General features: G+C 43.2%; 1 protein-coding gene across 3 annotated transcripts in view; it reads left to right on the top strand.

Moving 5' to 3' along the window:
* LOC126194725 (collagen alpha-1(IX) chain-like) overlaps window positions 1-24,507 on the top strand; it is a 419,736-nt gene that overhangs the window by 175,524 nt on the left and 219,705 nt on the right. The gene's annotated exons all lie outside the window — the stretch shown is intronic.

The raw sequence follows: 24,507 nt of genomic DNA, 5'->3' as shown, positions 1-24,507 counted from the left end.
ATATCAGTTTAATTTTTTGTCAAAAGTAATCCTAAACCATATTCTGAAATAGTATTTTGTTTCTCCACTAGGCAGTGCCACAAGTTCCTCCAAAAGTCGTAACACAACACACACACACAAATGTAATACTTACTAATGTAAATCCACCCGATGATGGAGGTTTAAACCTTCGAAACGCGTCGTGGAAATAAATAAAACGGTGACTGGTAACATTGAACTTGTTGTTTCATTTAATTTAAGGTAACAGTAGTTTGGCATGAGTAACACAGAAGGAATATGAACCGTTTTTTCTGAAAAATCTGGCTCCCAGTAACACTATCTGTTTATTAAAGCAGACAGCTCCTGATTATTATACACAAATAACTATTAATGTGGAATAATATTAACTGGGACAAGAGGTTCTTTTATCAGCTTACAAGGCGAGGCCACCAATTGTGAAATTCAGATTCAATTCATACTGCGCATAATAAAAGCTCATGGCTAGAGGTGTAGTGTGGCAAAGCACCACGATGCACTTCTCAGCCGTCGTCGAGAAAATCGACAGTTAAAAGAAACCGTTGCGGTGAAATACTCTCTACGATTAATAATTTTCTACAGCGTCGTGGCGCAGCGGTAAGCGCTCGGGTTCGTAATCCGAAGGTCGCCGAATCGAATCTCGCGCCATGCAACCTTTTTTTTTAGTATTTGTTTTTTGTAATTCAAATGTGTGTATACACACACACACACACACACACATATATATATATATATATATATATATATATATATATATATATATATATAAATAATTCCCGGCAATCAGTTGCAACAATTATGCGTATAATAAGTTGTTGAAAGTCGTTTGTCGTGGAAAAACTGGCGACTTCGAACATCATTATGTTTTCCGCAAACAAAGTTGTATTTCACAAGTGTTATTAATTGTCTTCATAATGTTAACCACGTATAGTTAACGGAAGACGTAGAAACGATATTCCGAAACGAATACGTATAGCGTAAGTCAAACGTTCGAATTAGAATAGAAACCCCACGAACACAAATTTGCTGTGGCAGGTATGAACTATAAACTCCGTTACTCGCTCGTTACACTTGAAGGACAGATACTGAATGGGCCGAAACGAGCCGCCGCATAACAGCGTAGTTGCCTGCTAACTTCGAAAGAAGGTAGATGCGGACCATAGCGCAACTTATAACATCGTTGAAAATCAGTGCGGACGTGAGAGCTTTAGTACACCCTGTTAAACAAACGGAAAAATGGAGGCGGTACAATTGGAGAGCGATCCGCCTTCACCAACATGCATAAGCTATATATATATATATATATATATATATATATATATATATATATATATATATATATATTTGAATTACAAAAAACTAATAATAAAAAAATGTTGCATGGCGCGAGATTCGATCCGGCGACCTTCGGATTACGAACCCAAGCGCTTACCGCTGCGCCACGGCGCTGTAGAAAATTATAAGTCGTAGAGAGCATTTCACACCAACGGTTTCTTTTAACTGTCAATTTTCTCGACAACGGCTGAGAAGTGCATCTTGGTGCTTTGCCACTTTACACCTCTGGCCATGAGCTTTTATTATGCGCAGTATGAATCGAATCTGAATTTCACAATTGGCGGCCTCCCCTTGTTAGTTATTGGAAAATACTGTCCATGAAAGGGCTGTCAGGTAATTACCTTCTCTATTACCATTATCATTTATATTCTCAAGGAGCATTCACTTCCTTATATTATTTAGCCCAAATGGAACATGTAGTACCTAGATATAGTATAGCTCAAATAGTTTTAGCTATTTGCTTACTATAGTACACACAAGTTGCAAGAATGAAAGTTGTACTTCTTGAGTACTGTTATAGTAATATTAAATTTAAATCTGGCTCAACTATTAGCATAGGGACCCAGAAACTAGTCCATCATTAGACTGGGATCTAGGCTGAACATTTTAGTCACAACACAATATTAGAGATACTGTTAACTAAATAGCATATAAAATAATAAACACTGTTTCCTCAATAAGAAGAATCTTTAAACTGAATAATTTAAATTTTCTGTTAATAACTGTTCTTTGATGAAACTTTAACTACACTTTTAAGAAAATTACGTGGTGTATTTCAAAACTTACGCTCATTAAATAATTATTTACTTCGCAACTCCACAACGTTTATTAACTTTTATTAAGGAAGATAACTGCTTTTCAGTTCAGTAAAATATGATATTCGGAATTATTGTAGCACATAAGATAGGACTGTGTCTAGCTAAACGACTAAGAATAAAATATGATGGCTCAACACATATTTTACAGAACACAGACTTACTGAAAAAGAAACCACATAACTGGTCCGTGCCGTCATACAGTACTCAACTGATAATTTGAGATGAAGCTGGTGGCAGAGTAGACCGCCTGGGCTATTCAAAAAAGACAGAAAAATTATCCAAGCCCTTCCTGTGTAAACAAGCTCTGAAAATTCTCTTCTTAGCGTGGGATTTTCGTAGTACAGAGCAAACAAAAGTATGTCATGAATAATAAGCCAAATTACTTCCGCATCCGAGGCTATATTACTTTGCACAAACTGACTCATGCCACAAAGGAGCTCTGCAGTTCGACTGGCAGACCCACCTTTTCTCTTCACACCAGGCCCGTTTCGTTGCAGAGGGTCTCCCATCTGTTTTACATCATCACAAACCTACATACCCTATGCATGAACCAGTATTCAAATAATTTTTTTATCATTTCCATTCTTTAACAGTACATTACGTTTAAATTACATCCATAGATTAAATGTTGTTGTTGTTGTAGTCTACGTCCTGAGACTGGTTTGATGCAGCTCTCCATGCTACTCTATCCTGTGCAAGCTTCTTCATCTCCCAGTACCTACTGCAGCCTACATCCTTCTGAATCTGCTTAGTGTATTCATCTCTTGGTCTCCCTCTGCGATTTTTACCCTCCACGCTGCCCTCCAGTACTAAATTGGTGATCCCTCGATGTCTCAGAACATGTCCTACCGCCGGCCGGAGTGCCCGTGCGGTTCTAGGCTCTGCAGTCTGGAGCCGAGCGACCACTACGGTCGCAGGTTCGAATCCTGCCTCGGGCATGGATGTGTGTGATGTCCTTAGGTTAGTTCTAAGTTCTAGGCGACTGATGACCTCAGCAGTTAAGTCCCATTGTGCTCAGAGCCATTTGAACCATTTTGAACATGTCCTACCAACCGATCCCTTCTTCTAGTCAAGTTGTGCCACAAGCTCCTCTTCTCCTCAATTCTATTCAATACCTCCTCATTAGTTATGTGATCTACCCATCTAATCTTCAGCATTCTTCTGTAGCACCACATTTCAAAAGCTTCTATTCTCTTCTTGTCTAAACTATTTATCGTCCACGTTTCACTTCCATACATGGCTACACTCTATACAAATACTTTAAGAAAACACTTCCTAACATTTAAATCAATACTCGATGTTAACAAATGTTTCTTCTTCAGAAACGCGTTCCTTGTCATTGCCAGTCTACATTTTATATCATCTCTACTTCGACCATCATCAGTTATTTTTCTCCCCAAATAGCAAAACTCCTTTACTACTTTAAGTGTCTCATTTCCTAATCTAATTCCCTCAGCATCACCCGACTTAATTCGACTACATTCCATTATCCTCATTTTGCTTTTATTGATGTTCATCTTATACCCTCCTTTCAAGACACTGTCCATTCCGTTCAACTGCTCTTCCAAGTCCCTTGCTGTCTCTGGCAGAATTACAATAGATTAATTACAAATACATAAATGGTCATAAATAATGAATAAAACGTTTTCACAGATATTACATCAAAGAGCTTGGCAATACAGAAGTCGCGTTAAGTAAAAACAGACACAGAAGTGCTGTAAGATAAGACAATTATAAGTAATATCGATAATAGTGTTACACCAGCTCCGTGCTTTTGTTGGCTCAGAGACCGCCGTGGCGCCACTGCCGTCAGCAGAGAAAAACTGAGAACTACATTTTTGTCTTTTCTGGTCGGACATAAAAGGGCGGGATACCGTGACACCGCCCAAACAGCGTGAGAAAGTTGGTTACTTTCGCTCCAAAGTTTTGGTGTCTGCAACCCAATCAGTCGGCCCCGCCACAGCGCTTGACGCAAAGAGGCTGACCTATCGGTAGGATTCTGCTCCATGCCAGTACTAACTTCTTGTAAATGTTATTTTTCTTCGACAAGAGTAGGAATTTTCTGCTGCATTCCCCCGTTTTAGACTTTGTACGCAATTTTTTGTGAATATTCCTCACACTTTCTTTCTCTGCATTGAGAAATTCAATGACGACACGTTGCTTGTAACGTACATCACCTACAAATGCCATTTTGAAACTGTCCTGCAGCTATGCCATCTGTCGGAAGTGACTAAAACTTGGCGCACTCACTCAGGAGACTTCAAATGATACATACGTAACGTTTCGCATTCGTAGCATTGTTTTCGGCTGACAAAAAAATGCCGTGCTTTACTTTCTGGGCAACCTTCGTATTCAGTGTTCGATTTGTGCTTTTACCAGTGGGGGGGATGTCTTAGGGGGTTAGTATAATTATATATGTTACTAGCTTGGGCCGTGGCGTTACCCACGGTTAAACATTTATAAATAGATGTTAATGCCGAAACTCACTATTCACGCGTAAGCACTATCAGAAAAGCCATCCCTTGTTATATCTTTAAAAGTACTTTATAGGTAAAGCTTATTTACAAAATCATCTACATACAGATATACGAGGGGAATTCAAAAAGTAAAGGCACATTTGTGAAAAGCTGTACTTATTCTGATGATAGAAAACTGAAACATGCGTTATTTTTCTACATAACCTCCCTGGAGTTCAATGCAGTTTTCCCGACGTTTTACGAGTCTTTTTACTTCATCAGAAAATACGTTTATCGTTTGGATCTGTAACCAATTTTGCACCGCAGCAATGACGTTGTCACTTTCAAATCTTCTTCCCTGTAGAGCTTCCGTTAAGGGTCCAAACATGTGAAAATCGCTTGGAGCCAGGTCTGGACTGTATGGTGGATGTTCCAGCATCTCGAATCTCAACTCCTTTATTGCGTCGGCTGTCCGTTTGGCAGAATGTGGGCGAGCGTTATCTTGCTGCAGGATGACACCTCTTCGCAGTTTTCCACGACGTTTGGATCTGATGGCAGGTTTTAGTTTCGTACGCAACACATCACATCCACCATACAATACAGACCTGGCTCTAAAGCCTCGTTTACGCTGGGGCGACGTCTTGCAACATTGCGGCATGCTACGGAAATGTGGCGTGCGTCGTCTTGTCGTTTAGTTGTAAATGTTTTGAAATGCTTACCTACTACATAACACTTTTTCAAAATTAATAAGCATACATATTAATAGTAAGACTGTATTAAAAACTTTCAGTGTTCGGCTCCACAAATTTAAATTATATGTAAAGTTTCACTCCAGTGCGTGGGAAATAAACATCCCAGATTGGGATGCATAAACTAAAACCAGAGGAGGGGATGGTCTGATGCGGGGGGGGGGGGGAGAATCTCCCCATCCCCCCGCTGACATGTGGTCAGCACACCTCTCTCCCAGCTGTTGTCAGTTTTTCGTGACCGGAGCCGCTGCTTTCCAATCAAGTTGCTCCTCAATTGGCCTCACAAGGTCTGAGTAAACCCCGCTTGCCAACAGCGCTCGGCAGACCGGACATTCACCCTTCCAAGTGCTAGCCAAGCCCGACAACGCTTAACATCGGTGATCTGACGGGTAGGGAGTTAAAAAAGAAATTCCGTGATTTGAGAGATGGTAATATAGACCAAAACAAAACAAAAAATCTAGTAAACATGGGCTCTAGAATACATACCTTAAGAGCTATAATCACTTGTCCGTCTTAGCTAATGTGAAACAAATCGCTTCTACTGCAAGTTCTTTATCAAGAGCTACCTGCAGAATGCATATTGACTGGTGCAAGGTGTCGTCAGTTGGTAGCAGGCGATTTTCCTGTTCTTTTGGAGAAAGCTCCATTCCAACAACGGCTGCAGATGTGGTCACGCTTGGTGCAGCACCAGCCCATTTTCTCTGAAACGTTCGAGAAGACCTCACACAAACAACTAATGGGGAATGGGTTGGTCGGGAACGTCCAGTACGTTGGAGACACTTGAAACCTTTGGTGTATTCAAGCCACAGTAGTGATGTACCAACATTACAGCACCGCGTCATCAGTGCTTGCCAGCGCATTTGTTATCAACATGGAATTTTTCCAAGAGTACATGATACCCTAAGACGCCGGACAGAAGCATATCTTTCCATCAGTCGACACCATTCACGATGTCTCACCAATAGGCGGTCGCATGTAACAGTAAGCAGATTGCAATATATGCTCTGCTGTTTCACAGTAACAGAATAGTATGGCCTCATTTGTTTACTACATTTTGTAGGTTGTGTCATAGTAAAGAGCTTGCAGCAGAAGAGAATGGACACCATATTGAGTATGTGGTGTCACCGCCAGACATCACACTTGCTAGGTGGTAGCTTTAAATCGGCCGCGGTCCATTAGTACATGTCGGACCCGCGTGTCGCCACTGACAGTGATCGCAGACCGAGCGCCACCACACGGCAGGTCTCGAGAGACTTACTAGCACTCGCCCCAGTTGTACGGACGACGTAGCTAGCGATGCACACTGACGAAGCCTCGCTCATTTGCAGAGCAGATAGTTAGAATAGCCTTCAGCTAAGTCAATGGCTACGACCTAGCAAGGCGCCATTAGCATTACATAGCTTGTATCTAAAGAGTCTCACTTGTATCGTCAAGAGCGATGTACCACAAGGATGGATTAAAGTTAAGTATTCCAGGAGCTACGTACTTTTCTTTATAGCATCCATTACGTATCCTGTTTCAGACCTATCTACTAGCCTGCGTGAGTTAACGCGTGCCTTTCGGCTACTTCCGAGTGGCGTGGCTGTCTTGTTACGCCACAACAGAGTATATCCTTCTCGCAATGGTTCACAGGCCCAAATCGTAAGTGCAGGCGAGTCGTTTGCAATAGCAATGTAGTAGCGAACAAGATGAACAAGTGCTCATAGCTCTAAAGGTGTGCATTTTAGAGCTCATACTTTCTGGACTTTTTTTCTTGTTTTGGTCCATATTTCTCAGCTAACTTTCGGAGAATAAAGTATAATACAAGCTAAAAGTCTCAGGGATAGCGAAGAATTCTGCAGGTTACAAGCTATGTGTAAATTTCAGTTGCTTGCCTGAGGTGTGTGCCCACGTGGATGGTCTTGAGATATGGACACCTGAAGAGAATACAAAAGCCAGGAAAAGGTGCTCGTTAGTAGACTAGACGTAACTGCCGTCAACAGCAATTCAGACGACGACCGCGAGTCAACAGGTAGAACCAGCAGCCACTGGAAGCTGTAATGGTACGACTACCCAAAAAGGAAAGAAAAGAAACAGAATGACTTCTCAGACTTAGTCGGAAATAACTGAAAGCAACAGCATTCCCCTCATACACACACGTACGATCATGCTGGAGTACCCCCTTACGGCGAGAGGTGGCAACACGCAATGTACTCAGGAACACTGTTGAATATGATCGTTTTGGCGATGCAGGTGTTATGGTGTGGGTAGGCATAATGTTGCATGAGGGTACTGACGTCTAAATCTTTGAACACAGTACATTCATCGGTCGACGTTACGGAGACTCTGAATTCCTTACCCAAGAGCCTCTTTTCAGCGGTGCGTTCCGTTCAAATAGCTCTGAGCACTATGAGACTTAACTTCTAAGGTCATCAGTCTCCTAGAACTTAGATCTACTTAAACCTAACTAACCTAAGGACATCACACACATCCATGCCCGAGGCAGGATTCGAACCTGCGACCGTAGCGGTCGCGCGGTTCCAGACTGTAGCGCCTAGAACCGCTCGGCCACCCCGACCAGCGGTCGTTCCGTCCTGACTTCATTTCTATGAATGGTAATGCGCGACCACATCGAACGGCTTAGGTGCAGGAGAGGAGATTCGGCGAATGCACTGGCCTGCCCGTTCCCCCGACTTAAATCCCGTGAGCACGGGTGGAATGCACTGTGTAGACGTTTTGCAGCACGTCCCCATGCACCAACGTCCATTCAACAGTTGTCGACCGTCCTGGTTAGGGGATGTGACATCCTAGCACGAGAACTCCGTACCAGCATTGTAGCCAGAATGAGACCACGTTGCAGAGCATGAATTGCCGTCACTGGTGATCACTCAACCTATTAAGAACGGTGTTGAACGTTTTGAAATGTCCAGGGGACCATGGTAAATCGAGGTGACTTAACTGTAATAACTGCCTTCGAATAAAAGTGCAATTTTTGTTTGTCTCATTACGTATTTCGCTGTTACCTTGTATACTATACTACAACAGTTCTTCCTGTGCATAGTGCAAGTTTCATCGAGCTATGTTACTTGCAGTGACGCATCGTATGAAAGTTACTTTCGTCGTTATGTTTTGCACACTGTTATATATTTCGGACTGCGGTTCAAAAATGGTTCAACTCAAATGGCTCTGAGCACTATGGGACTTAACATCTGAGATCATCAGTCCCCTAGAACATAGAACTACTTAAACCTAACTAACCTAAGGACATCACACACATCCATGCCCGAGGCAGGATTCGAACCTGCGACCGTAGCGGTCGCGCGGTTCCGATTGCGGATGACAACAAACGCATGCAGTGCACAGGGTATTCCAAAAAGATACATCCAATTTCTTAAGACTATGTCTTCTACATCAACGAAGATACAAACTTTTGGTAGTTTTTAACTTAGACATTGCACTAAAACTTTTTGTTTCCAAAAGAACCATTTGGTTTTATTAGGACATACCTTTTTTCATACATACACATCCAGCCTATTGTGGTACTTGTAACAATTAATTTTCACAAGAGTTCAATGTGTGCCGCCCGGTGCGGCCGTGCGGTTCTAGGCGCTTCAGTCTGGAACAGCGAGACCGCTACGGTCGCAGGTTCGAATCCTGCCTCGGGCATGGATGTTTGTGATGTCCTTAGGTTAGTTAGGTGTAAGTAGTTCTAAGTTCCAGGGGACTGATAGCCTCAGATGTTAAGTCCCATATCGCTCAGAGCCATTTGAACCATTTAGTTCAATGTGTCCTTCACCGGACGCACGACACAAATATCCATACAATAGTCAAACTCGTCCCATACTTTTGCGAGCATGCCTGGAGTTTCTGCAAACACTGCTGTTGCTATGTGACGTCACTGTTCGCCCAAAGTTGTTGGACGGCCACATAGACGGACTCGAAACACATACACACAAAAGGTAGATGTCTTTGAGGCAGACCATTCTCAAGAAATGCCGTTACAGGCAGATGCCAGTAGGGTGGTGCTCCTTTCTGTTAAAAATTGAATTTTGTGCATATTCTCGAAATTATGGAAAAATACAGGTCCCCATCAAATCCAGTTACGTGATTCCCAGAATCGAACGAGCGAACTGCAGCAGTGAGATCCCTATTGGCGGTAACATGAGCCACCGTCTAACAAGTGGCGCCAAGCTAAACTTTTAGATTCTATACGTAAGGTAAAATTCACCCTGAGATTCTATGTTGTAGAAGATACGGCCTGGCGAACATGGATGGATCGGTGGATTGAAAATTGTTGGACGCTAAACAGCGTGGTCATCAGCGCTCGGTTTAATGGTATTGTTGCATTATTACTCATTGCTGTTATTTTTTGAAACATTCTGTATAGGCAGTGACGAACAGTCTGCCCTAATAATTCAGAATAATGTTATTGCCAGTGAGACCGAAAGCCCCATCGCAAACGGGATCATCGAAGTGCTAAATCGATCGGAGAAGAAGAAGGAAAACATGTTACTTTATTTTCGTGAAATCGCATAATGGGATCACCGGTAACGAATTCGTATCAGAAGAATCTGTTGCAGAAGGGTGTCATAATTTGAATTGGAGCTCAAGTACGGGCTACAGACATGCACTATTTAGAGGCGTCATAGGACACTGGCAACGATAATGGGAGAAGAAGAACGGACATAAAGGCGAGAAGTATGCAATTTCTCAGCTGACGGTTCCTCTGGCCACAAATTTCGACGCTCAGTGTACATCTCGTGCTGGTCCACTGTAATGTCGCCCACATGCTCGTTGACTAAAAACGAAACACATTTTTTGTAGAAGTTCCGCAGCGTGATCTCGCTTACACTGATTTTGCCCCTATCTTTCAGTTAAGAAATTCATTCCAGATCGATATTTGTGAAGTGATGAAAAGGTGCAAACGGTTGTAACACGCTGTTTCCAGTCTCCTGTGGCAGACTCAGGTACTCATAAGCTGACGCTGTGCCGACATGTATCTGATTTATGCTGCTAAATATTTCGACTAGTGGATCAACAATTCGGAATCTGTTCCAGTAAAAAGCAGTCGAACTTTGTCTACTTTCCACTGAATGCGGAAAACCAAGTAAGAGCTACACTGAAGCTAACTAGTACACCAGATCATTTCTCATTAATTCACAGCGCTCATCTGAGTCCCGAATAGGATTGATGCCCTACGTTCGCCGCGCAGGTCGCGAAAACTAAAAACAGTACACTAGGAACCTCCAAGGTTGTCTTCATAGACATAGATGAGGATCGATAAGGATCATGATGATATGCTCTAACATATATTTGATGTGTCTACGAAGGTTTTCGCGGCATTTCAGTGCAATAGAATCTTATGAATTTCTTGCCGCACAAGATTGCAGTTTGGGTGTGATATCGTATGATGATATATGGTATGATGTCCTCTACAGCACAATTATTGACTTCCTTAAAAATTTACTTCACAATAACATGATGTATTTAACAGGAATAGGAGAAGGATAGCGACTATAAATTCTTCGAATAAATCAGGGCTCCATTAAGTCACCACAATAAGAGTAAGATCAAGCACAGCAAAAAACATACACCTGGGACCAATTCACACTAACCACTTTACCAGCGATTTTCAGTGAAGATAAACATTTTGTGAGTATTATTAACTTCCATACTCAATATCCTCGATTTGGCGTCACTTGCTGAAATACACGTGTTCCTTCTAAAGCATGTCTAATTCTGTTCGTGCTCGTAAATTTACAGGGTGTTCATTTCACCACGTTTGGTCACACTTAGAATACGTAACTTACTATTTCACCATTTTTTAACCAATCAAGGTATTTTTTGTTTCAAGTTGCCTGGCCCACTGACGAATGATTGTCAAAAAGTGATAAAAATATACAAAAATCGTTTTTAAAAGTAGATTAAGCTATTTTGCACTTATCACCTGGTTTTTGTCATGAAACTAACAGATGTTGCAGTGGACAGTGCTACTAATCGTATACCTCTTCCCAACTTACTTACAGGTCGTTGGACACCGATCTTCCTTCCTTTCTATTATACGTCGGCTGGTATTTGAGACCTCTGCTTGCCCCTGTGTCGGGCAAACATCGCCCAGTCCCAATGATATTATTGAAAAATAATACCAAAACACCAAAGAAAAAATAATATAAATTGGACTGAGATAATGGTAAAATTGTAAATGCCACAGGGTCCTGCCGGAAAAGCGCTCCAGTAGTAAGGAACGTCCGTTCCCTTAGTACTTCCAGACTCTCCAGCGTCAAATCGCAGAACGATGGCCGCTCTGAGTGATGAACTGAAACAACCTATGGACATTTGTGCTTTTTGGGTTTCAGTAAAACTTTTGACAATTTTGACTTTGACATTCTACTTACAAAACTCACAAGACAATTTTTTTTTTTGTTTTTTTTTGTTTTTTCAAATGCTGTGCCGTATTTCCACTCGCACCTCACATCCTGCCATCCCGCCAACAATGCGTAATGATTGGAACTAAAAGGTTGCAATGTATGTAGGTAGTGTCAGGGGTCCCACAATGATCAGTATTGGGCCCATTATTTTTCATATTATATGTTAATGATGTGACAACCATTCTCCCTACTGCAAATATCACCCACACGCTGACGATTTTCATTTGAATCTCAGTGCAAGTCCAACACACATTTTTACAATCATCTAGGATGACAACACTGATTTACTTGCCTTATCTCAGTGGGCTCTTAGTTCGCTTTAAAGCTTAAAAGTAGCTCGCAGAGTCACTAATATTCCCCATAATTGCTTACAGTGATACTATTCTCCGTAGACTTTCGTACGAAAGCTCATGCAGGCCAGAATGCTTGTGTTCAATATTATTTCTGCCTACGAACAGTTATCATGGCTGCGTGCCGACAAGCGTAGAGACTACATCTACATCTATATCTACATAGCTACTCCGCAATTCACACTTAAGTGCCTGGCATAGGGTTCATCGAACCATTTTCATACTACTTCTCTACCACTCCACTCTCGAATGGCGCATGGGAAAAAGGAACACCTAAATCTTTCCGTTCGAGCTCTGATTTCTCTTATTTTATTATGATGATCATTTCTCCCTAAGTAGGTGGGTGTCAACAAAATATTTTCGCATTCAGAAGAGAAAGTTGGCGATTGAAATTTCGTAAATAGATCTTGCCGCAAAGAAAACAGCTTTTGTTTCACTGACTTTCACCCCGCCTCTCGTATCATGTCAGTGACACTCTCACCGCTATTGCGCGATAACGGCCTGCCCTTCTTTGCACTTTTTCGATGTCCTCCGTCAATCTTACCTGGTAAGGATCCCATACCACGCAGCAATATTTCAGCAGAGGACGGACAAGTGTAATGTAGGCTGTCTCTTCAGTGGGTTTGTCGCATCTTCTAAGTGTTCTGCCAACAAAGCGCAGTCTTTGTTTCGCCTTCTCCACAGTATTATCTGTGTGGTCTTTCCAATTTAAGTTGCTCCTACGAGGGTAATCCCAAAAGTAAGTCTTCTGTTTTTTTTATAAGTACATAAACCTGTTTATTTCTGTCGATGCATTTTCGTAGACGTTGTGGCAGTTTTTGTATTCCCATGTCATACCAGCTCGCTGTTCAGAAAGTTATGAACCTCTTCTTTCACCTCATCGTCGGAGCTGAATCTCTAGGACCACAATTAACGCTGACAGGTACTGTGAGACTCTGAAAAAACTCAAACGGGCAATTCAGAACCGGAGAAGAGGAATGTTGAGCAAGGGCGTACAATTCTCCATGACAACGCTCGCCCACACATCGCTCGGCAAACCGTTGCTCTCCTGCAACTGTTTCAGTGGAACATAAACACCCACCCACCCTATAGTCCTGACTTGGCGCCCAGTGACTATCACCTGTTCCCTAGGTTAAAAGAACATTTGGCCGGAAAGTGATTCATCTCCGACGACGAGGTGAAAGAAGAGGTTCATAACTTTCTGAACAGCATGGCGGCGAGCTGGTATGACATGAGCATACAAAAACCGCCACAGCCTCCACAAAAATGCATTGACAGAAATGGTGATTATGTCGAAAAATAGCTAAATGTTCAAGCTGTAAACTGATGTGAACCATTGTAGAAATAAACAGGTCTATGTACTTATAAAAAAATAGGAGACCTTACTTTTGGGATTACCCTCGTGACTGTAATTCCTAGGTATTTTGTCGAATTGACAGCCGTTACATTTGTGCGATTCATCGTATATCCAAAATTTATCGGACTTCTTTTAGTACCCATGTGGATGACCTCGCACTTTCCTTTGTTTAGTGCTAATTTCCACTTTTCGCATCATACAGAAATTCTCTCTAGATGATTTTGTAATTGGAATTGATCTTCTGATGATTTTACTAGACGGTAAATTACAGCGTCATCTGCAAACACTCTAAGGGGGCTGCTCAATTATCACCTAGATCATTTATATAAATCTGGAACAGCAGAGAGCCTATGACACACCAGATATCACTTCTGTTCAACTCGATGATTTACCGTCTATCACTACGAACTGTGACCTCTCTGAGAGGAAATCACGAATCTAGTCATACAACTGAGATGATACTCCATATGCAGGCAATTTGATTAATAGCCGCTTATGAGGAACGGTATCAAAAGCCTTCTGGAAATCTAGGAATATGGAATCGATCTGAGATCCCTTGTCGACAGCACACATTACTTCATGGGAATGAACAGCTAGTTGTGTTGCACAAGAACGATATTTTCTGAATCTGTGTTGGTTGTGTATCAATAAGTCATTTTCTTCAATGTGATTCATAATGTTCGAGTACGGTATTGCTCCAGAATCCTACTGCAAATTGAGGTCAGTGATATGGGTCTGTAATTCAATGGGTTACTCCTATTTCCTTTCTTGAATATTGGTGTGACCTGTGCTACTTTCCAGTCTTAGACTATCATTATTGCACTCTCACTTATTTATTTTCAACTCTTACACTACAATCTGAACAGCATCGCAGAAATACTCGTTGACCACAAAGTAAAATCCTCTGAGACCATCACATAACACTGCCACGTTCTCTAAATCGTTTTCTGTATCAGGAAATCGATTTGAACAACCTTCCTCAAAAGATTAGAGACATTAAATTCCTTCCAAACTCCAAAAGACACTCAACGGCCCACATTCTGTCACAATAGCCATCTCTCCCATACACGTGACTGCAGCTCACTCTCGCAATCCCTCCTCCCCACAACTTTTCTCTACCATCTTGGCAGAGCTCCTTGTTTAAATTCTGTTTTTTCCCAACAGACACTGCCGCTGTCACTTCCATCTTCTCCTCTTTCTTTATTCCTTCCACTTCTATAATACTAAACATGTGTTCAAATGTTCCACACTGATTTATGCCATTCTTAATGCCCTTTACTGTTATTATTATTAGTGTCAACTGTTATTTTCATTATTATTATTATAATTCCTGTGATGTATTTGTAATACCTTTGGTTTGTATTGTTCGTGGTCAGATGTGAGAGAGCCTTAAGGCCCTAATCTGATCAGGCTAAATAAACAATAAATGCTAAATAAGCAGTAAATAACAAGTAATAGCGTCATTTGTTAATCAGCATTTTACATTTATTCGAGAAAAATTCGAAGTACTCCAAATTTTCGAATAAAGTAAATTGTGGTACGTGGAATTCTGTACCTGCAACTAAACGTGTGTCGTATTCAGAAACTGACATCAACACGGAAATCGCAAGGAGAAAAGGAAATAACGAAACTAAATTTAGTTGCAGGGCAGAGCGCGTGAAGTGTCGCCTGTTAGGTGTGGCTTCACTTTTGACGGCCGCGTCACGCGTGTTGCAGCAGCAGCAGGCGCCGACCGTAAAACAACTTTACAGCGAGAGGAGCGTGCCCCACCTGCCACATAGGCTATTCACGGCGCCTCTAAACCGACTGCGTTGTCACACCAGAGTAGTTCTCTGCACAGAACTCCGGGGACGCCTTCCTTTTAGCTGCACTAACCGTACAACCACCCCCCGCTCCTCTTTCTCCAGTCCACAAAAAGAATTCTTTTAGTTAGTCGCTGCTCAAAGGCAGTCGGGATGCTGTTACGGAGGGTAGAAATGCATAAAAACTGTGCACGTTCCGAAGAGAACCAGTGGCGCGCTAAGCTTTCGTAAGCAAATTTTTGGTCGTGAAAGAAGCACACAATAAGCGTGCGTTGCCCATTCTTTCTGGCTTGCGGCTTTGTCTTTTATGTGACGTCCTTCTCATTTCCTGCGCTGTAGATGGAACATTGAAAGTGCCAGATCTGATTCTGGAGGATGTTACAGATTCAGATGCTCGAATTTTGCCGCTATGTGCAACAGGATTTGACTGTTTATTAAAAACTTGGAGCGTTTTCAGTCCAAGAATCAAAAATAATCATGTTTTTTAGGTTCTGTGCTGGTCGCGCTGATGGGTCTGTAGAGTTATGTTGCGACATAGAAGGTAAAGCACACTCGGTCTTCTTCTTCTTCACCTCTAGATATCCACTATTGGATGTCGGTCTCTTCAAAATATCCAAACATCTCCATGTCGATCTTTGCTGGATGGTCTAGATCCTGCATGTCTTTGGGTGTCGTCTCTCCATCTCACTAGAGGATGTCCAACGCTTCTCTTTGAATCCCTTAGATTCCACTGCACCAATGTTATGGTCCATTTGAAGCTGTTTCTGTAGGGAGGTCCAGCCCAGTGCCATTTGCTCTATAAACTTCACAGAATCGCGTTCTTTTCCTTCGTTGTTGATCCTGTCTCAAAAAGTCACAAAAGCCTTTCTGTCTGAAAAACTGGGAGTCATTTTGCGCTGCTTGTTGCGTCCCTTACCCCCCCCCCCCCCTCCCGTCCTTCTTCTGTTTCATTTACGAATAGCACTTCAGAGTAACAATTATCCTGAAGCATCCACATTACCTGGAATGGAACGTCTTCGTGGACGTGTCACTCGATATGGACGTCGTCAACCGCCCCCCCCCCCCCCCCACACCACGGTACACGGTATCGACATCTCACCCATTATTTGACGTCAATGCGGTGGACGCCAGAAGCGCGACGCCTATATAAGACAACAAGTCCAGAATGAGATTTTCACTCTGCAGCGGAGTGTGCGCTTATATGAAACTTCCTGGCAGATTAAAACTGTGTGCCGGACCGAGACTCGAACTCGGGACCTTTGCCTTTCGCGGGCATGTACTCTACCATCTGAGCTACCCAAGCACGACTTAGCCCCGTCCTCACAGATTCACTTCTGCCAGTACCTCGTCTCCTACTTCCAAACTTCATAGAAGCTCTCCTGCGTACCAAGCAGAACTAGCACTCCTGGAACAAAGGAAGTTTCATATCAGCGCACACTCCGCTGCAGAGTGAAAATCTCATTCTGGAAACATCCCCCAGGCTGTGGCTACGCCATGTCTCCGCAATATCCTTTCTTCCAGCAGTTGTTAAATCGATTACTGCTGCTACAATGGCAGGTTATCAAGATTTAAGTGAGTTTAAACGTGGTGTTATAGTCGGCGCACGAGCGGTGGGACACAGCATCTCCGAGGTAGCGACGAATTGGGGATTTTCCAGTACGAACATTTCACGGATGTACCGTGAATATCAGCAATCCGGTAAAACATCAAATCTCCGTCATCGCTGCAGCCGGAAAAAGGCCTGCAGGAAAACACCAACGACAACTGAAGAGAATCGTTCAGCGTGACAGAAGTGGAACACTTTCGCAAATTGCTGCAGATTTCAGTGCTGGGTCATCACCAAGTGTCAGCGTGTGAACCATTCAACGAAGCAACATCGATATGGGCTTTCGGATCCGAAGGACCACTCGTGAACCCTTGATGACTGCACGACACACCTCGCTTGGGCCCGTCAACACCGACATTGAACTGTTGATGATGACTGGAAACATGTTGCCTGGTCGGACGAGTCTCGTTTCAAATTGTATCGAGCGGATGGACGAGTACGGGTATGGAGACAACCTCATGAATCCATGGACCCTGCATGTCAGCAGGGGACTGATCAAGCTGGTGGAGGGTCTGTAATAGTGCGGGGCGTGTGCAGCTGGGGCGATAATGGACCCCTGATACGTCTAGATACGACTCTGACAGGTGACACATACGTAAGCTTCCTTTCTGATCACCTGCATCCATTCATGTCCACTGTGCATTCCGACGGACAAGGACAATTCCAGTAGGACAACGCGACACGCCATACGTCCTGAATTGTTATAGAGGGCTCCAAGAACACTGTTCTGAGTTTAAACACTTCCGCTGGCCATCAAGCTCCCCAGACATAAACATTACTGAGCGTATCTGGGATGCTTTGCAACATGCTGTTCAGAAGTTTCCTCCCCATTGTACTCTTATGGATTTAAGGACAGCCCTGCAGGATTCATATTGTCAGTCCCTCCAACACTACTTCAGACATTAGTCGAGTCCCTGCCACGTCATACTGCGGCACTTCTGCATAATCGCGGGGGTCCTACACGGTATTAGGCAGGTGTGTCAGTTTCACTGTAGGTGCCCTAGGAAAATATTTCAGACACCCTACCACATAATGGGCGTCAATGCAACCAAACCCTCGCTAGAGAGTTGAAACGGTCGAAAACGATAATTAGCAATGCATTGATCATCAGGACGACATTTGACATTGCTGAAACTCCTCCCCCTCCACCCGGACTATTCGGGAGCAGGACCTAAGCTTCCCGTAAGCAGAGTGGTCTGTTAGATAGCAGGACCCAAGCTTCCCGGACAAGTCTAAGTATCAGCAAGTAGTTGCCCCGAGCCCTCCGCGCCTCCTCGAAGTGGTAGCTTGTGGGCCCAGTTTCCTATCTATAGCAGATCGCTTCATAGTGAACAAGTCCTCCAGCGCAGTTGCACTTACTGTGAGTAGAACGGGAAGGAAAATGCTACTTCAGAAAATTACGCTTTCGGGTTCCAAAGGTTAAAATGTGCTGCAGCGTGATGCACGTTTAATATTAATAATTGCAAAAGTTTTATTAAACCTGCTTCCACTGAAGACAACGATGCCCTCGAGAGTCAAAACGACCGCAACCACGCAGAAATAGGTGCTGATATAATTCGGAGACAGAAGACAGTTTGTTATTGAGGAGGGAAGTTACAGAATATGTATGTGAGAGACCAGCAAAACTCATATATAATCACCTGAAAGCAGAACACACGGAAGAGGTAACGATTAAAGATGTCGACAACTTCCGTAGATCTATTTACAACGCTAGTCAGAATATTCTACCGAAATTACCTACACGTATTCGGGAGTCTCATCTTGTTCTGAACATACACACTTCAAAAAAAGTTTTGCATCACCTCGGTTCCGAGAGTTCCGAAACCTGTACGGGCCATTGGAATAGATATCAATATAAACATCATTTCCGCCCGTTTTATTGCTCATGAAAACCACACATTGCATGTTGTACCACCATACAGCGAGACCTTCAGAGGTGGTGGTCCAGATTGCTGTACACATCGGTACCTCTAATACCCAGTAGCACGTCCTCTTGCATTGATACATGTTTGTATTCGTCATGGCGTACTATCCACAAGTTCATCAAGGCACTGTTGGTCCAGATTGTCCCACTCCTCAACAGCGATTCGGCGTAGATTCCTCCGAGTGGTCAGTTGGTCATGTCGTCCATAAACAGCCCTTTTCAGTCGACCCCAGGCATATTCGATAGAGTTCATGTCTGGAGAACATGGTGGCCACTCTAGTCGAGCGATGTCGTTATCCTGAAGGAAGTCATTCACAAGATGTGCATTTTGGGGGCGCGAATTGTCGTCCATGAAGACGAATGCCTCGCCAATATGCTGCCGATATTATAGCAATTAGATTACATCATGGTCAGACAGAGATTCTGAAATCAGATACTGGATTGTAAGGCGTACCCAGGAGCAGATATAGACTCAGATCACAATATAGTAGTGATGAAGAGTAGGCTGAAGTTCAAGACATTAGTCAGGAAGAATCAATACGCAAAGAAGTGGGATATGGAAGTACTAAGGAATGACGAGATACGTTTGAAGTTCTCCAGCGCTATAGATACAGCAATAAGGAATAGCGCAGTAGGCAGTACAGTTGAAGAGGAATGGACATCTCTAAAAAGGGCCATCACAGAAGTTGGGAAGGAAAACATAGGTACAAAGATGGTAGCTGCGAAGAAACCATGGGTAACAGAAGAAATACTTCAGTTGATTGATGGAAGGAAGAAGTACAAACATGCTCCGGGAAAATCAGGAATACAAAATACAAGTCACTGAGGAATGAAATAAATAGGAAGTGCAGGGAAGCTAAGACGAAATGGCTGCAGGAAAAATGTGAAGACATCGAAAAAGGTATGATTGTCGGAAGGACAGACTCAGCATACAGGAAAGTCAAAACAACCTTTGGTGGCATTAAAAGCAACGGTGGTAACATTAAGTGTGCACCGGGAATTCCACTGTTAAATGCAGAGGAGAGAGCAGATATGTGGAAAGAATACATTGAAAGCCTCTATGAGGGTGAAGATTTGTCTGATGTGATAGAAGAAGAAACAGGAGTCGATTTAGAAGAGATAGGGGATCCAGTATTAGAATCGGAATTTAAAAGAGCTTTGGAGGACTTACGGTCAAATAATGCAGAAGGGATATATAATATTCCATCAGAATTTCTAAAATCATTGGGGGAAGTGGCAACAAAACGACTATTCACGTTGGTGTGTAGAATATATGAGTCTGACGGCATACCATCTGACTTTCGGAAAAGCATCATCCACACAATTCCGAAGACGGCAAGAGCTGACAAGTGCGAGAATTATCGCACAATCAGCTTAACAGCTCATTCATCGAAGCTGCTTACAAGAATAATATACAGAAGAATGGAAAAAAAAATTGAGAATGCGCTAGGTGACGATCAGTTTGGCTTTAGGAAAAGTAAAGGGACGAGAGAGGCAATTCTGACGTTACGGCTAATAATGGAAGCAAGGCTAAAGAAAAATCAAGACACTTTCATAGGATTTGTCGACCTGGAAAAAGCGTTCGACAATATAAAATGGTGCAAGCTGTTCGAGATTCTGAAAAAAGTAGGGGTAAGCTATAGGGAGAGACGGGTCATATACAATATGTACAACAACCACGAGGGAATAATAAGAGTGGACGATCAAGAACGAAGTGCTCGTATTAAGAAGGGTGTAAGACAAGGCTGTAGCCTTTCGCCCCTACTCTTCAATCTGTACATCGAGGAAGCAATGATGGAAGTAAAAGAAAGGTTCAGGAGTGGAATTAAAATACAAGGTGAAAGGATATCAATGATACGATTCGCTGATGACATTGCTATCCTGAGTGAAAGTGAAGAAGAATTAAATGATCTGCTGAACGGAATGAACGGTCTAATGAGCACACAGTATGGTTTGAGAGTAAATCGGAGAAAGACGAAGGTAATGAGAAGTAGTAGAAATGAGAACATCAAGAAACTTAACATCAGGATTGATGGTCACGAAGTGAATGAAGTTAAGGAATTCTGCTACCTAGGCAGTAAAATAACCAATGACGGACGGAGCAAGGAGGACATCAAAAGCAGACTTGCTATGGCAAAAAAGGCATTTCTGGCCAAGAGAAGTCTACTAATATCAAATACCGGCCTTAATTTGAGGAAGAAATTTCTGAGGATGTACGTCTGGAGTCCAGCATTGTATGGTAGTGAAACATGGACTGTGGGAAGACCGGAACAGAAGAGAATCGAAGCATTTGGGATGTGGTGCTATAGACGAATGTTGAAAATTAGGTGGACTGATAAGGTAATGAATGAGGAGGTTCTATGCTGAATCGGAGAGGAAAGGAATATGTGGAAAGCACTGATAAGGAGAAGGGACAGGATGATAGGACATCTGCTAAGACATGAGGGAATGACTTCCATGGTACTAGAGGGAGCTGTAGACGGCAAAAACTGTAGAGGAAGACAGAGATTGGAATACGTCAAGCAAATAATTGAGGACGTAGGTTGCAAGTGCTACTCTGAGATGAAGAGGTTAGCACAGGAAAGGAATTCGTGGCGGGCCGCATCAAACCAGTCAGTAGACTGATGACCAAAAAAAAAAAAAAAAATGATAGCACTATCGGTCGGAGGATGGCATTCATGTATCGTACAGCCTTTAGGCGCCTTCCATGACTACCAGCGGCGTGCGTCGTCGCCACATAACGCCACCCCAAAACAGCAGGGAACCTTCATCTTGCTGCACTTGTTGGACATTGTGTCTAAGGCGTTCAACCTGACCGGGTTGCCTCCAAACACGTCCCCGGCGATTCTCTGGTTGAAGGCATGTGCAACACTCATCGGTGCAGAGAACGTAATGCCAAACCCGAGCGTTCCATTCGGCACGTTGTTGGGCCCATCTGTACCGCCCTGCATGGTGTCGTGGTTGCAAGTTGGACCTCGCAATGGACGTCGGGAGTGAAGTTGCACATCATGCAGCCTATTGCGCACAGTTTGAGTCGTAACACGATGTCCTGTGGTTGCACGAAAAGCATTCTTCAACATGGTGGCGTTGCTGTCAGGATCCCTCCGAGCCATAATCCGTAGGTAGCGGTCATCCACTGCAGTAGTAGCTTTTGGGTGGCCTGAGCGAGACATGTTAGCGACAGTTCCTGCCTCTCTGTATCTCCTCCATGTCCGAACAGCATCGCTTTGGTTCACTCCGAGACACCTGGACACTTCCCTTGTTGAGAGCCCTTCCTGGCACAAAGTGACAATGCGGACGCAATCGAACCGCGGTATTAACCGTCTAGGCATGGAAGCATGTACACGAGCCGTGTACCTCCTTCCTAGTGGAATGATTGTAACTGATCGGCTGTCGGACCCTCTCTGTCTAATAGGTGCTACTCATACATGGTTGTTTACATCTTTGGGCGAGTTTAGTGACATCTCTGAACAGTCAAAGGCACTGTGTCTGTGATACAATATCCACAGTCAACGTCTGCCTTTAGAAGTTCTGGGAACCGGGGTGATGCAAAACTTTTTTTGATGTGTGTATTAAGTGTGACTACAAATGGGGTGCATTTAATGTTATATAACTATGCCGATAAGAAAATCTCAGAATACTTAGTCAGTGTCACACAGTATTTGTCGGTGGAACTTCCAAACATTCCATAAAGTTTTTTTTGTTGCGTATTTACGCTCTATGGACATTATATCGCAATGGCTTTTTCTTTGTTGAACGATAAGAAAACTTCACCTTATCAGCATATTTTTTCAACAGTTCTTGATAAATGTAACAAGCTATGTCTAGAATTATCTCCGTCAACAATGCTTTCAGACTTTGAAGAAAGTATAATGAAAGCTTGAAGTGAAGTGCAAACTAATGTAAGTATCCAAGGTTACAAATTTCATCAAAATTAGGGCTGACAGCGAAAGATACAAACGTTGGGATTTTCATGTGACTACTATTCCAGAAATAAAATCGTCAAGTTTCTGTCTTATATATTTGGTTTACCATTGCTGGATCCTGATGTAGTTGGTGACTGTTTTGTTCGAGAATTAATGTCAGTGTTACCTGTGTGTGAAAAACTGAAAACGTTCTGCGACTACTTGGTAGATACTAGCACAGACTAAAACGCACAGTTTTTTCCATCCATGTGGACAGAACTAAGCTGCATGAGACAGAGACCACCGCTGCCTGGTAAAGTTTCTGCAGCAATTGCAATAGTCAATTATATTCCTGCAGTCCAGATATATACAGATTTCTTGATGTACTGAAGCAAATTTAACTCTCCACCTAAACTGCAATCAATTCCTGACGAAATGGATTTAAAATTCATGATGCAACAGTTGTCTAACACTAAAGATGGAAACATTATGAGAATAGAATTAGTTTCCTATAAAGTAAAATCTGAGTCAGTTCGCCCCCTCGTGGTGCACCTTGGGTAACGCTAAACGAACTGGTACAAAAACCACTAATTCGTATTCAGACAATAGCAGGATAGTCATAGTCGTTTTTCCTTATTACTTATGACAAAAATGTTTGACAGATATGACTGGAAGTACTTATGTTACAACCTGGGTTCCTTCCCTGACCGCGGAGGGCTTGGGTTCTGCGCCCGACGATTCAACCCTTCTCTAAGGACATCGTGGAACTACGATCCCACTGAATGTGGTCTGACGCCTTTGAAGTGTAGAGTGATCCAAATTTTGCTCTAGTGCAAAAGGTGGAGCCATTAGAGGCCGTTCAGAACCATTCGCACTACGGAATCAGGCCAGAGCAGCAGAAGGTGTTTGTGCTTTATCAGTCCTCCTTTTCTTCGTCCTCCTGTGGCTGTATCACGAGGGGGGGAGGGGGTGGTTGCGACATTGACATGTACGTGAACAAAACTGCAGAAGGTCCCTCTAAGATCCCCTCCCACCTCCACTCCCTCCCCTCGGTTTGGCAACAGCCTCGGTGCCACCCGCACGCTTTTGTTGAGCACTTTACAAATGGTTCAAATGACTCTGAGCACTATGGGACTTAACTTCTGAGGTCATCAGTCCCCTATCACTTAGAACTACTTACACCTAACTAACCTAAGGACATCACACACATCCATGCCCGAGGCAGGATTCGAACCTGCGACCGAAGCAGCAGCGCGGTTCCAGACTGTAGCCCCTAGAACCGCTCGGCCACCTCGGCCGGCTGAGCACTTTAACAATGTACTTGTACAGAGATTTCAACACCCATTCAGCAACGTCGCGCTCCGCTGCTGCTGTAGTTCCTGAGAGGGAGCAACTCCTTCGACATCCCTTATACTCCGCATGTGCGAGGGCTGTTTGGAAAGTGGTTCCGATCAGGCGCGAAAGGGAAACTACAGTGAAAAACTCGATGAAGCCTTGCACAGATGTGTTGGGCAGCGTCTCTAATAAGTCCGTCGATCGCGTCTCGTCCCTCTTTTCAGTTCTGAGCGCGCAGTGAGCGCGTAAAGACGCCTGGACAAATAGTGTTTCCCACGAAGTATGAGGGTCTGGTAAGACATTTGGTCTAGAGTTATACAGCCCACATAACGTAACTGTCAACATTTCCTTCTTCATGATAACACTCTACAGGGGCAATGAAGATGCTCCTGCAGCGTTTTCGATGGGAGAAGTGTTTGATCATCCACAATACAGCCCGTAATTGGCT

Source organism: Schistocerca nitens, chromosome 7, assembly GCF_023898315.1.
Source record: "Schistocerca nitens isolate TAMUIC-IGC-003100 chromosome 7, iqSchNite1.1, whole genome shotgun sequence".
Lineage (NCBI taxonomy): Eukaryota > Metazoa > Arthropoda > Insecta > Orthoptera > Acrididae > Schistocerca > Schistocerca nitens.
This window is presented reverse-complemented; position numbering and strand designations above follow the sequence as displayed.